This window comes from Lepisma saccharinum, chromosome 1, assembly GCF_977018435.1.
Source record: "Lepisma saccharinum chromosome 1, izLepSacc3.1, whole genome shotgun sequence".
Lineage (NCBI taxonomy): Eukaryota > Metazoa > Arthropoda > Insecta > Zygentoma > Lepismatidae > Lepisma > Lepisma saccharinum.
Window position 1 is genome coordinate 112,551,775 of NC_139229.1, and position 11,582 is coordinate 112,563,356.

The window sequence follows — 11,582 nt, forward strand, 5'->3', positions numbered from 1 at the left end:
CCAATTTTAGAATAAATATTTGGTCTCCGCTACGAATGAATAAGGTAGATGCGCGAAAGGTAGCCCGTATTCCCAAGGTGGCCCACTCTTAACAAATGGCTCTACATTAATATACCCAGTCCCCCTCAGGTACACCATGCAGAAAACGAACTGTCTCTGGCTGCCAGCAGCCATTTTATGTAAGTTTTTGTGTCAGGGATCGAGCAGATTAGTTGTCGATGTTATTTGCAGGTAAGTAAGAAATGTGTGTGTGTACGTCCTTGAAATTAACGAATGTTCACGTTATACACATTTTGAAAGCTTATTTAAATATATTTTTCATCACATAGTTAACATTGTAAAAATGTGTTTTGTGTCAAAGCAACGATTCCTTTTTTTTTCATTAAAAACGTGCTCCAGAAGAAAGTTCCTAAGGTGGCTGATGGCTGATTTGGTTTATTTTACTTCGCCTTTCTGGCACTATTGGCTAATCGCTAAGATGAGTGATGATATGATCAAATCGATGAAGGGACATATTACCGTAATGCATCTCAAGAATAAAAAAAATTGAGACCAACAATTTTCTCTAATAAATAGTGGAAACATGAATAAATATTTTTTTCTTGAGCACAAGCAACATTTTCTAAGCAAGAAACCGTGGGCCATCTTTGGGATTGGGACTCCTGTTTCCAAAGGTGGCGCCACATGTAACGGTTTTGTAATTCTTTTAAAAGAAAAGAAACGTTAGAAGCAATTTTACAAAATATCCATTTGGTACACGTTGTTAATTAGTCACAGGAGATATTTATTTTACTTTCAAAAATTTATCTCTCATTAGAGGTTTATAAATTGTCCTAGAAGTTTAACTGTGGCCACCTTTGGTTCACCTACCTTACTATATTAATGTAGTAGATGTAGTCATGGAGGACATTTAGCTATGCAAAATAATAAGTTCCGGTCTATTGATCAGAGCACATACACAGTTTATTTGTTTCCTCCCCCCCCCCACGACCCTTCATTTTAGGTCCTCCCCAATGGCGTAGTGGCATTGTCGTATTGTAATCAAATGCAACAATCACGGACCGCGGTGCGAGGGTAGCCGGACAATTGCGATGAACACAGAAGTGAAAGGGCGGGTGGACAATTGCTATGGCATTTTAAACCTTGTATCAAATTGAAGGATGACATAACACCCCGTACAATACCTCTTACAAGAGAATTCCGGTATGAGAAATATTGATATTCTCGGCTGGGAATTTGGTACAGTCAAGTTCTTGAACATGGGCTAGAGGCAACAGACACCTTTTGAAGAGGCCCGTTCCCTCATATGTGCGAATACACTTTCCAACTCTCTCGTCGATTTTAATGTCACGCTTCTTCCTTTTCTGACCTTCCAGATTAAGTTTCATCCGCATGTACTACATGTTGGTGCCTTGTCTTCTGTTGAATCATTCCATGCCAAATCAACACAGATATGTGCAATTTCCAACCTGACCATCTCCGATTTTCATGAAATTTGGGAAGTTGAAACTATGCATGGAACTTAGTAACTATGAAAATTTTGAGTCTCGTGCGTCTTGTAATTGTTAATTTATTCAAGGTCAAAGTTCGCATAAATTGCCCTTTTTGAGCCCGCTTAGCTATACTAAGAAAAACCTTCGCCGCTTCATTTCTCATGAAATTCTAGCCTGATTTGAAATATGACATCACCCTATTTTCTTTGAAATTTTTGTGTTGAATTCAATATGGCGGTCAAAAATATGTGGAACTTGTTCTTGACACACACAGCTAGGGATCTCCCTGTGTCTAACCTATTTCTTTCATGACCAGGATAACTCCTTTACATTTTGTAGTGGGTCATAGTTCATGTAATGAGGCTTTTATCAGTCACATAGTTACACATATTATTTTGTATCTTCTGATCCCATTTCAGAATGATTTTTTGATATGTTTTAGAGTATGGCATGAGGGACCAAATATATTTTTTTCACGATTTTTGGCGATGACATTTTGAGATATTCAAGGTCAAAGGTCAAGGTCAGATGACAAAATTATATTTTGATCCAAAAGTAGACTTGTTATATATCACTGGAAAAATTGTTCAATTCCCTATACAATAAGCTTTATTTGAGCTTCCTAGGTGAAATACGGGCGGAGTTACAGCACATTTAGTAAAGCTAAGCGGTCTCAAAAAGGGCAATTTATGCGAACTTTGACCTTGAATAAATTAACAATTACAGACGCACAAGACTCAAAAATTTCATAGTTATTAAGTTCCATGCATAGTTTCAACTCCCAAAATTTCATGAAAATCTGAGTTGGTCAGGTTGAGGGCTGTGTTGATTTCATATGGAATGACTCTGTTGGCTCTTGAGGAAGCCCAGGCGTTTCAGGAATGAAGGGCTGTCAATTATGATCCACCTGAGGGTTAGTCATCCTGATCGTCGCAATTGTCCTACCATTAATTTCTAAAATGACCTTCACCGTCAAAATCATCGCAATTGTCCGTGATTTTGGCTTCATCGCAAATGTCCTAGATTCCTAATCTCGAGTTTTGAAACGCTTATTTTAATAATTGTATTTAAAAGTAAAAGTTACAGTCCAGCATGTTATTGTATTTTTTTAAAATTTCTTGTTGATGTTGTTTCTTGACCTTTGCAAGAATCAGGATTACAGCTTGATGCATTTTTGTATGTCGTTTGTAAATTTAAGGCCATAGTGCGTCATATGATGCAATGAGATTTTCTTTCTCTGTCGAGCTGCACTATAATGCATCAATTGATGTGTTTTTTATGCATCTTCCTGCATCTTTCTCCATAATTTAACCATCTGGTCTGAGCTACAGAGTTTATTCATTTTTGATTCAACCGATACATACATTCTTGGGGCCCGGGCCTAGAGCGGCACTTTGGTAAGGGCGGCACGATTGTTTGTTTCAAATTTATAAGGAATACCTAATTCTCGGATTGCCTCTTTTTTTCTCGGGACACACGAATGGAATGACTTAATGTAGTTGGATTGTAAATGTAAGTTAACGAAGAATATTTCTTAAGAGAGAAAGGCTAGCAAGGCTCGGAACTAGTTTACTAATTTGTTGCTTTAATTGCCGACGTTTTTCTTTTGAATGTACAGTATTGTGCTGAGCCCGGTGATTGCGGCAAGAACGTGGAGCCTGCTGCTTGCTTTTGAAAGACAACTTGGTTGCGTTCCAGGAACGCCGTTCCTTGTTACTGCCGGCATTGGCCGCATATCAAAAGCATGTGATTCGCGTTGAATCGTTAAGAATTAAACTGTCGGCGCAAGCATCATTGTCATTTAAATAAAGTAAAAATAAAAGTCTTCTGTGAAAAACAAGGAAAATGTTAAAATGTAATTTATATAATTTGTCATATCGCTTTGTTACATTTTTTGTATATAACTATCATTTAATTAATACTGCATGACTTTAATAGTAAAAATAGTACGCGTAACACAGAAAATAATGTGGTTTTTTTTCATTCTTTATAAACGGTATGGGGGCGGCAGAGCTTGTTTGTCCTAGGCGCGGCAAAGAGGTAAATCCGGCCCTGCCCCTAATACATCTCCAGCACACAGAGACGCTGCTCTTCGGAAAGCGGTTAGGCTAATGTCATGTAAGTGACAAAGCAACAGGCCGTGCAACTTCAAACCTGTTAACGGTCCCCGTGGCGGAGTTGTTACCACATCGCGCAACGACGTCACGGGTTCGAATCCCGGCATGAGCATGGATATTTGTGAGTGTCCATTCATCAATTTCATCATATCATCACTCATCCCCATCTTTGCAAATTAGCCAAAAGTAGCACAAAACGCTAAGTAAAATATAGTAAATCAATAAATCAATCAATTCAAACCTGTGTAGATGTAAGCGGCAGAAACCACGCCTTGTAATGCATGCGGGAAAAAAAACGACAGTGCTCCCAACAGAAACACAAATACAACTCGATTGCGGATAATTATTGACTCCCCCTCGTACAAGGTGAAAACTGACCAAGCTGTGGTTATTTTAAAATCCTGTACACATGATTTGTTACGGTGTCCGAGAATTCAGTTACAAGTGTAGAACCAAGTGCGTGACAGGGACCACAATGCGTTACGCATGATTGCCAGGGTCATAAGTGAGAAAGAGGATGGGGGGCGGCAGTTTCTTTTCTTCTTGGCGGAGGTCGGCTTTCTCTTCACCTTTCCCAACATTTCTTGGTTTGTTTATATTGAGAGGACACCCTTGTTACCTACGATTCTCCTGTAGACCTTGTATGCAGTATTCGAATCGACAAATATATATAGAATTTGGGTGAGGGTCAGCATTTTTTTTCTTTTCACATTAAGATGCTTTTTAGTGTTATGATGTACCTAATCATTACAATATAAGGTACATAAAGCAGCAGATCATTTGATGGGTTGGGAGGGGGAGGAAACCACATAAATCAATTTTATGTCGTAAGCGAGGTAGTGGTGTCATGCCATGTGGATGCAGGGGCGTATCCAATCAGGGCTGCCCATTCTCCAGGGCCAATGGCGTGCCCTCCTCTATAATAATACGATGATAGTTATCTCGTATATTATTGTTATTATTATTGTTGTTGTTGTGTTTTGTTATTCTTCGAATCATAATTTCAGAATTGAATGTCAGTTGACACTAGTGTTGCCCACGAGACTAGACTTTGGCCTGTCTCGTCTCGTGGAAATGCTGTCTCGTCTCGAAAATATTCGTTTGTCTCATGACACATGGTCAATCTCGTCTCGTCTCGATTTTTTAAAAGCCTGTCCCGTCTCGTCCCGTGGGCAACACTAGTTGACACTTTTCAGAAGCAGTATGAAATATTTCACTGAACTCTTCATTCGAAATTTCACGAAGTCTCTGAAGCAGTTCTGTGACGTCTCTTGGCTAAGAAAGAGCAGAGGCTAAATTGTGACGAAGGATCTAAATACTTTGACAACTGTACAGTAAAACTGAGAACCTTTTCACAGGTAAAGAATACAATCCTTGCAATCCGAAATCTCCAAGCTCGAGTTTTTTGTTCCTTCGCGACTAGATGAAGACAGAGCTGTGAATAGAGTGGCGAGCAAATGTAAACCAAGAGCGTGTTAATTTCGTACTGTGCACAAGAGTGTTATTCTTGGTTACTTGTTTGTGTTATTGCAGTGTGTATGTGTGTTGTGTCAGTTAGACGATTGGAATGCCAGCCGCAAGGTTCACGTTAGAACAAAGAATTTTTATGTATGACACTTACCTTTTCACAGGTAAAGAATACAATTAAGAAAGTCCCCCTTTCAACTGCGACTAGATACACTAAGTTGCTGACCAAGGCAGTTTATTAAGATAAAAACACTTAACAGGTAACGTTTCGACCCTGTATCAGGGTCTTCCTCAGACGAATAACTCAACTAAAATGATGAAATATACTACACACAGAAAGATTACATACACATAGCAGCGTCACTAGCCACACAACAACAAATCAAGTTGACAGTCCTTATCTAGGAAGATTTCTCCAAAGGAATTAAACATATCACCTCCTGACAGTAGTTGACTAATGGGTCTACTACACTGACAGGTGATTCACAGGTCAAGATTAGCAAGAGTCTAGAACCACCTGCTTACCACTCCCCCACCCCTTCTGCCTTTTTGGTTATGGATGAATACTTCCTCCTCTGGTCTTCTTCTTTTCTCTTCTTTCTTCCTAGATAAGGACTGTCAACTTGATTTCTTGTTGTGTGGCTAGTGACCCTGCTATGTGTATGTAATCTTTGTGTGTGTAGTACCGTGCGTTCATTTCGATCTTCAGCCGAGAGATCGGGAGAAGCGTGGCGGGCGGCGCTGACGGAGATTACGACATTTGCTGCCTGCAATGCCCGCTTATTTTTATGGACATATGCAGACATTTATATAAATACTGCAAAACGAGCACTAACCTGTGTTATAACACGCAAAAGTTCTTCTGTAATTCATCCAAGTTCTGCCCTTATATACAAAAATAAATACGCTTTAGAAACGATGTTAAGAGCCACAGATAATAGAACATTTTAATCATAGTTTTGACCAGTAACGTCCTGCTTAAGTTTATATCCTTGAAAGAGTTTTGTGTCGATGGGGATCGTTTGGAGGTTTCGAATGTGCAACACTGTATCAAGATTACGCTGCAGACGAAACAGTTAAAAGTCAATGGTGTTCGTGAACTTCCTTGCAATCCGAAATCTCCAAGCTCGAGTTTTTTGTTCCTTCGCGACTAGATGAAGACAGAGCTGTGAATAGAGTGGCGAGCAAATGTAAACCAAGAGCGTGTTAATTTCGTACTGTACACAAGAGTGTTATTCTTGGTTACTTGCCGTTACTTGTTTGTGTTATTGCAGTGTGTATGTGTGTTGTGTCAGTTAGACGATTGGAATGCCAGCTGCAAGGTTCACGTTAGAACAAAGAATTTTTATGTATGACACTTACGTGAAAAGAGACTCGTGTCAAGACGTGTGTAGGCAATTTGTACAGAACTTCCCAAGCGTTTCACCTCCACATAGAGATACGGTTAGACATCTTGTCATTAAATTACGAGAAACTGAATCGTTAAATTTTAAAACACCTAAGCAAAAACGACGGATTCTAACCGAAGCAAAACTCGATGAAATTGGTGCAGCGTTAGGAACGTTCTCCAAACAAACCTCTACGCCGTGTTTCACAGGAGATGGGCGTGTCAAAATCATCAGCACATGCAGCAACTAAGCTACTAAGATTAAAACCGTACTCTTATAACACAGGCTAGTGCTCGTTTTGCAATATTTATATAAATGTCTGCGTAAAACCATAAAAATAAGCGGGCATTACAGGCAGCAAATGTCGGCATCTCCGTCAGCGCCGCTCGCCACGCTTCTCCCGATCTCTCGGCTGAAGATCGAAATGAACGCACAGTATATTTCATCATTTTAGTTGAGTTCTTCGTCTGAGGAAGACCCTGATACAGGGTTGAAACGTTACCTGTTAAGTGCTTTTTATCTTAATAAACTGCCTTGGTCAGCAACTTAGTGTTTTTAATATGGAAACAAGGCTTAATTATATTACAATGCGACTAGATCACTTGCTTGGGATGGTTCACTTGAACAGCTCCGCTTAACTGACAAGGTTGAAGAAATTTAACAAAAACATGAAGTGAATCATGTTTTTCTAGAAATCAAGTTTCACACATTGACAATAGTTTTTTTTTAATGTCTGGTACATAATGCAATGTACAGTTTTTAGTATTTCACCTCTGCATGCATATGTTATTAAAATAAAACACATTAACTTCACTTATTGTACCAAAACAGTTTTAAAAAAGTCTTAGTGGATGTTATTTTCAGAATCCACAAAAAAATAAAGGAATTGGGGAGGGGTTCGGACCACCTGCAACCACCTCCTGGATACGCCCTTATGTGAATACTGTACCTACTGGACTTTACAACATGCTTTCTCTCGTTTCATGCAGTTCACACTTTCATTCATCAAAGGAAATGATCTTCGTATCTTTTTATTCACATGTTGAGTAAACGTTTTGCAATTAAGATCCATTTTTCTGGAGTTCGACGAACGTTGACGTATCTGCTTTGCCCTTCTGGCCATTTTTTGAAGGCCTTCCCTAACGGCGTAGTGGTAACGAAGTCGCCTTGTAATCAAATGATCCCGAGTTAAATTCCAGTTGCGGGTCACATTACACTCAAAACTGTAGGTCCAGTCTCGATTAACCTGAACCCTGGTCAGGCAGTGATGCATCATTTTTCTTCTCCCATTAGCCATTTCATGAGTTCGTCGTTCGTTGTGATTAGCTCAAAGGGTTAGAAACAGGATCTTGTCAAAAATAACCATTCTGCCCTGTGAAGGGTTCCCTGTATAGTTGTTCCCTGAGTGAGGTGTTCGTTTGGCAGTCGGCAAGTATTTCCTCTTTATGTCTAGTGGTCTCTGTATCAACATGCGACAGAGAAGGGGAGAGTAATCCGCTGGTTATAGCAGCTGCGGCATAGGTCGCCTCGTGTGCAACCGGCTTAAGTAACATACAGGGTTGTTAAAGGTCCAGGAACACATACATTCTAATGTATCTAAATCTATCCAAACATTAATTTTACCTTTACACCATGCATCATTAAAGTGTTTATCGAACCTATTGGCAAACAACTAATAAACAATAAACCAACAAACACAATAAACAGCGTCTCAAATAGCGGAGTAGTATAACCAAAATCTCTCTATTTTCTGTCCGTTTTAGTGCTAGCGTATAATAATAATAATAATCGGAGGTTGAAATATTTATCTAATGAAGGTTTTCTTCTAATCTGGTAATCCACTTTCTACTTTTCTAGTGATTAACATTTTATGTTTGCAGTTGTAGGCGCATAAGAATATATGTTTGATTGAAAATATATTTTAACGCCGAAAAGAAAACTTTATGAACTATTGGTCTTTCTTAATCTATCATTCTTAATGCGCCCCCGAAGCTCGTGCGCCCCCTCGCACGGCGGGGGTTGCGGGGGTGTTATTTACGCCACTGGTTCCAAACAACTATGTGCCTCAACCGGGTATCGAACCCGAGACCCGTTGATAACAAGGCGACGACGTCACCACTGCACCATCACAGCGGCACCTTTTATATTTGAAGTATGGATCACGCTCGTTATGCTGACAAACAGTGCAGGACCTCCTATAGCCATTTGTTCCAAATTGTACCTCTCGTACTCCTCGCAAATTATTTGACAAACAGAAATTGTCGTTGGAGCATACTCATTGCACTATTTTCATAGGAATAAAGCAGGGTCCATGGTTCTGATGGGGAAATATTTGATGAACTGATCGCCTTCCTATCCTCTTGGAGTATCCTCACGACGACGAGATGAATGCATTGAGAGTCTGATGGGAGAAAGAGAAGGGAATATCTATCTTTCCACCTAAAAGTATTCGAAGTCATTGGAATCATCAATGCAAGATGAATGTAAATATATATAGACGGCCTTCCCGATGGCGCGATGGTAACGTCGTCGCCTTGTAATCAAGGGGTCTCGGGTTCGATTCCCGGTGGAGGCACATAGTGGTTCGGATCCCACTTTAAACTGTAGGTCCAGTACTTATTAGCCTTACTGTGCATAAAGTGAACTTAAAACACCAAAATCAAATCAAACGGCATAATATTAAGTTTAATATGTGTTATTCTGCAAGAGGAGAATATGGAACTTTGGTGGTAGCTGAAAGAATTTTTAATACCAATAAAACCTGATTGTGTTCTTGTGGCAAGCTTCTCCCTACGATTTCGAAAAAAAGAGAGATTGCAAAAGAGAAGATGCGTTTCCGATTGGCCTTTCGTGAGAGCTTATTGATTCGTCCGTGACAGGAAGTCCCGAGGCAGCCAAAAGGCCCACGCCCTGCCGCTTCCTCTTGGCACCAATCGCCCATGGCCTCCTCCCAACCCCGGTGTTGTGGTGCCCTACGCCAGCCTTGTTGAACTCAACTTATAGGACCATATAGTTGTACAGGTCATAATTCTGCTGGTCTGTTGTACCTTTATCACAAGGATTGCTAAATTATCAGGTTTTTTTTAAGGTCCAGGAATTTTAAATAAATTCAATTCCGGTCCAGGAGAGAGAAGCGTAAATGGGTTCTGGACCGTAAAAAAAAATATGTTTAAAGTATTTAATTTCGATGAGGAACCTTTTTTCCGGATCAATTTAATTACGGTCCAGGAACCTTTTTCCGGATTGGTTCAAATATGGTCAAAGTTCCGGATTGAAATGAAACAATACTCAAATAACACGAAATGTGCTGAATTCACTTGAATGCATGTATGTCATGTAGTGCCTTGAAAAACCATAAAAATGTTCCAACAATGTTACAACAAGGTCTGGATAAGTGGCGCGAAATCATTAAAAGAATTTTAGATGTAATAATAACATTATTCACCTGTAGTTTGGCTTAAAATGAAACTCAAATGTGAAGGGGCGGGGCTGGGTGTTTTGTAACTCCTGCTATCCTTGTTTCGAAGGAAGTGTTCCCCACTGAATGGACTATGGTAGAACATTCCACACGCAAGAAAATGCTGACTAAATAATTGAATTTTGTAAACCCTAAGCCCGCCTATCACACAGAGGAAAGCTTGTTTGGAATGACTAAAAAAAATAATAATTTCGTTTAAATAGGTGACAAACAAAGGATTTTTCACCAGAGCCACTGGCGTGCGCAGGGGGAGTTGATTGGGGCACAGCCTTTTCCGAAATTTTGAGAAAAAATTTAAAAATTGTGTACTTCGTACACAGCACTCGAGAGAAGCGAAAATGGCAAATGCAAACCCCTCTTAAAATGTCTCCCGCTTACAATTTTTGTCTTGGAACAACTTTTGAAAGAATAAAAATTGTAATCACGAAGTTTTTATTGTGCAGTCTTCCCCCTAGAACGAAGCCCCCTGAAAAAAAAATCCTCCATACGCTAGTGACCAGAAACAAATTCATTCAATAAGCTCGCCGACGTCCTTGCCGGTGTGGATAACACAGCGCGCTGTCCAGTGGCAGTGGGTTCGAATCCCTGCTTGAGCAAGGCTGTGGGTGTCCATTTACCAATTCCATCATATCATCACTCTTCGCGATTAGCCAAAGTGGCAGAAAAGTGAAGTAAAATAAACAAAATCAATCAATCTTAGTAATCGTACACGTTTCTTTAGTTCCCAAAGAATTTGCTCAAAATAACCAAATTTAGTAACAGCTACTGAATTTATTGTTTTATAGTTACCAAAATAAACTTGCCCAAACGTGTTTTTTGTTGTTTTTTCGTGGAATGTTAAAGATAATTGAATTGACCACACTACAAAAAAATAATCAGTGTGTGGTATTCCAACACCAACCATAAACAGGAGTTTCCTGGGGCGAGAGAGTGAAAAAAAAAATCGTTTAATTCCAATGTATTAGGACAATGAAAGAGGGCGTAATATGTTTGGATACGCTTATCCGAAATGTGACAAACCTTAATTTTGATAAATGAACGAGAACGGTAGCCGCGTAAACACAGCCCGGGGTCGCGTGGAAGAGGTCATTATTCTTATTTGCTCTCACAGGCAACTGCATCGTCTTCAGCCACAGGAGAATGACTCTGCAACTCTCGAGGAGCGTAGGCGAGGTGGGGGTGGGGGGGCAGTCTTGTGCAGTGGCAAGGAACCGACAAATTGGTACAAATTGCTATCGCTTCATCTGGGAATCCGCAGGACCCCTCCGCGTAAAGGTACACCTGAAACATTGTCAGGCAGCAGTTAGTTGCTCGGGATTCCGCAAGAGGTCACTGGCAGCTCGAAACTTGCTTGGCGCGGCTGTCGCATCCTTTTGATATGGTGGTGCCATTGGTCTGGCTGAATATTTTGCAAGTAAACACCGGATAAAAGAAAAATTGAACGGCGTGAACATAACTGCCCAGACTGTGAAGAAATTTTACAGTACAATGAATTGTCCGATGCAATACATTATAGACCTTGCACGAATATAAAATATACGTAGATCATCTGTCTTTCTGTTCCTATCTTCTCTGTTTCTCTTTCCACATTTCTCTCTTTCTCACTCAATTTGTTTCTCTTTTTCTCTCTCCTTCTAAT

General features: G+C 39.9%; 1 protein-coding gene across 1 annotated transcript in view; it reads left to right on the forward strand.

The window, feature by feature from the left end:
- The window catches only part of LOC145985159 (uncharacterized), a 225,845-nt gene that overhangs the window by 175,675 nt on the left and 38,588 nt on the right, over positions 1–11,582 (forward strand). The window lies entirely within an intron of this gene.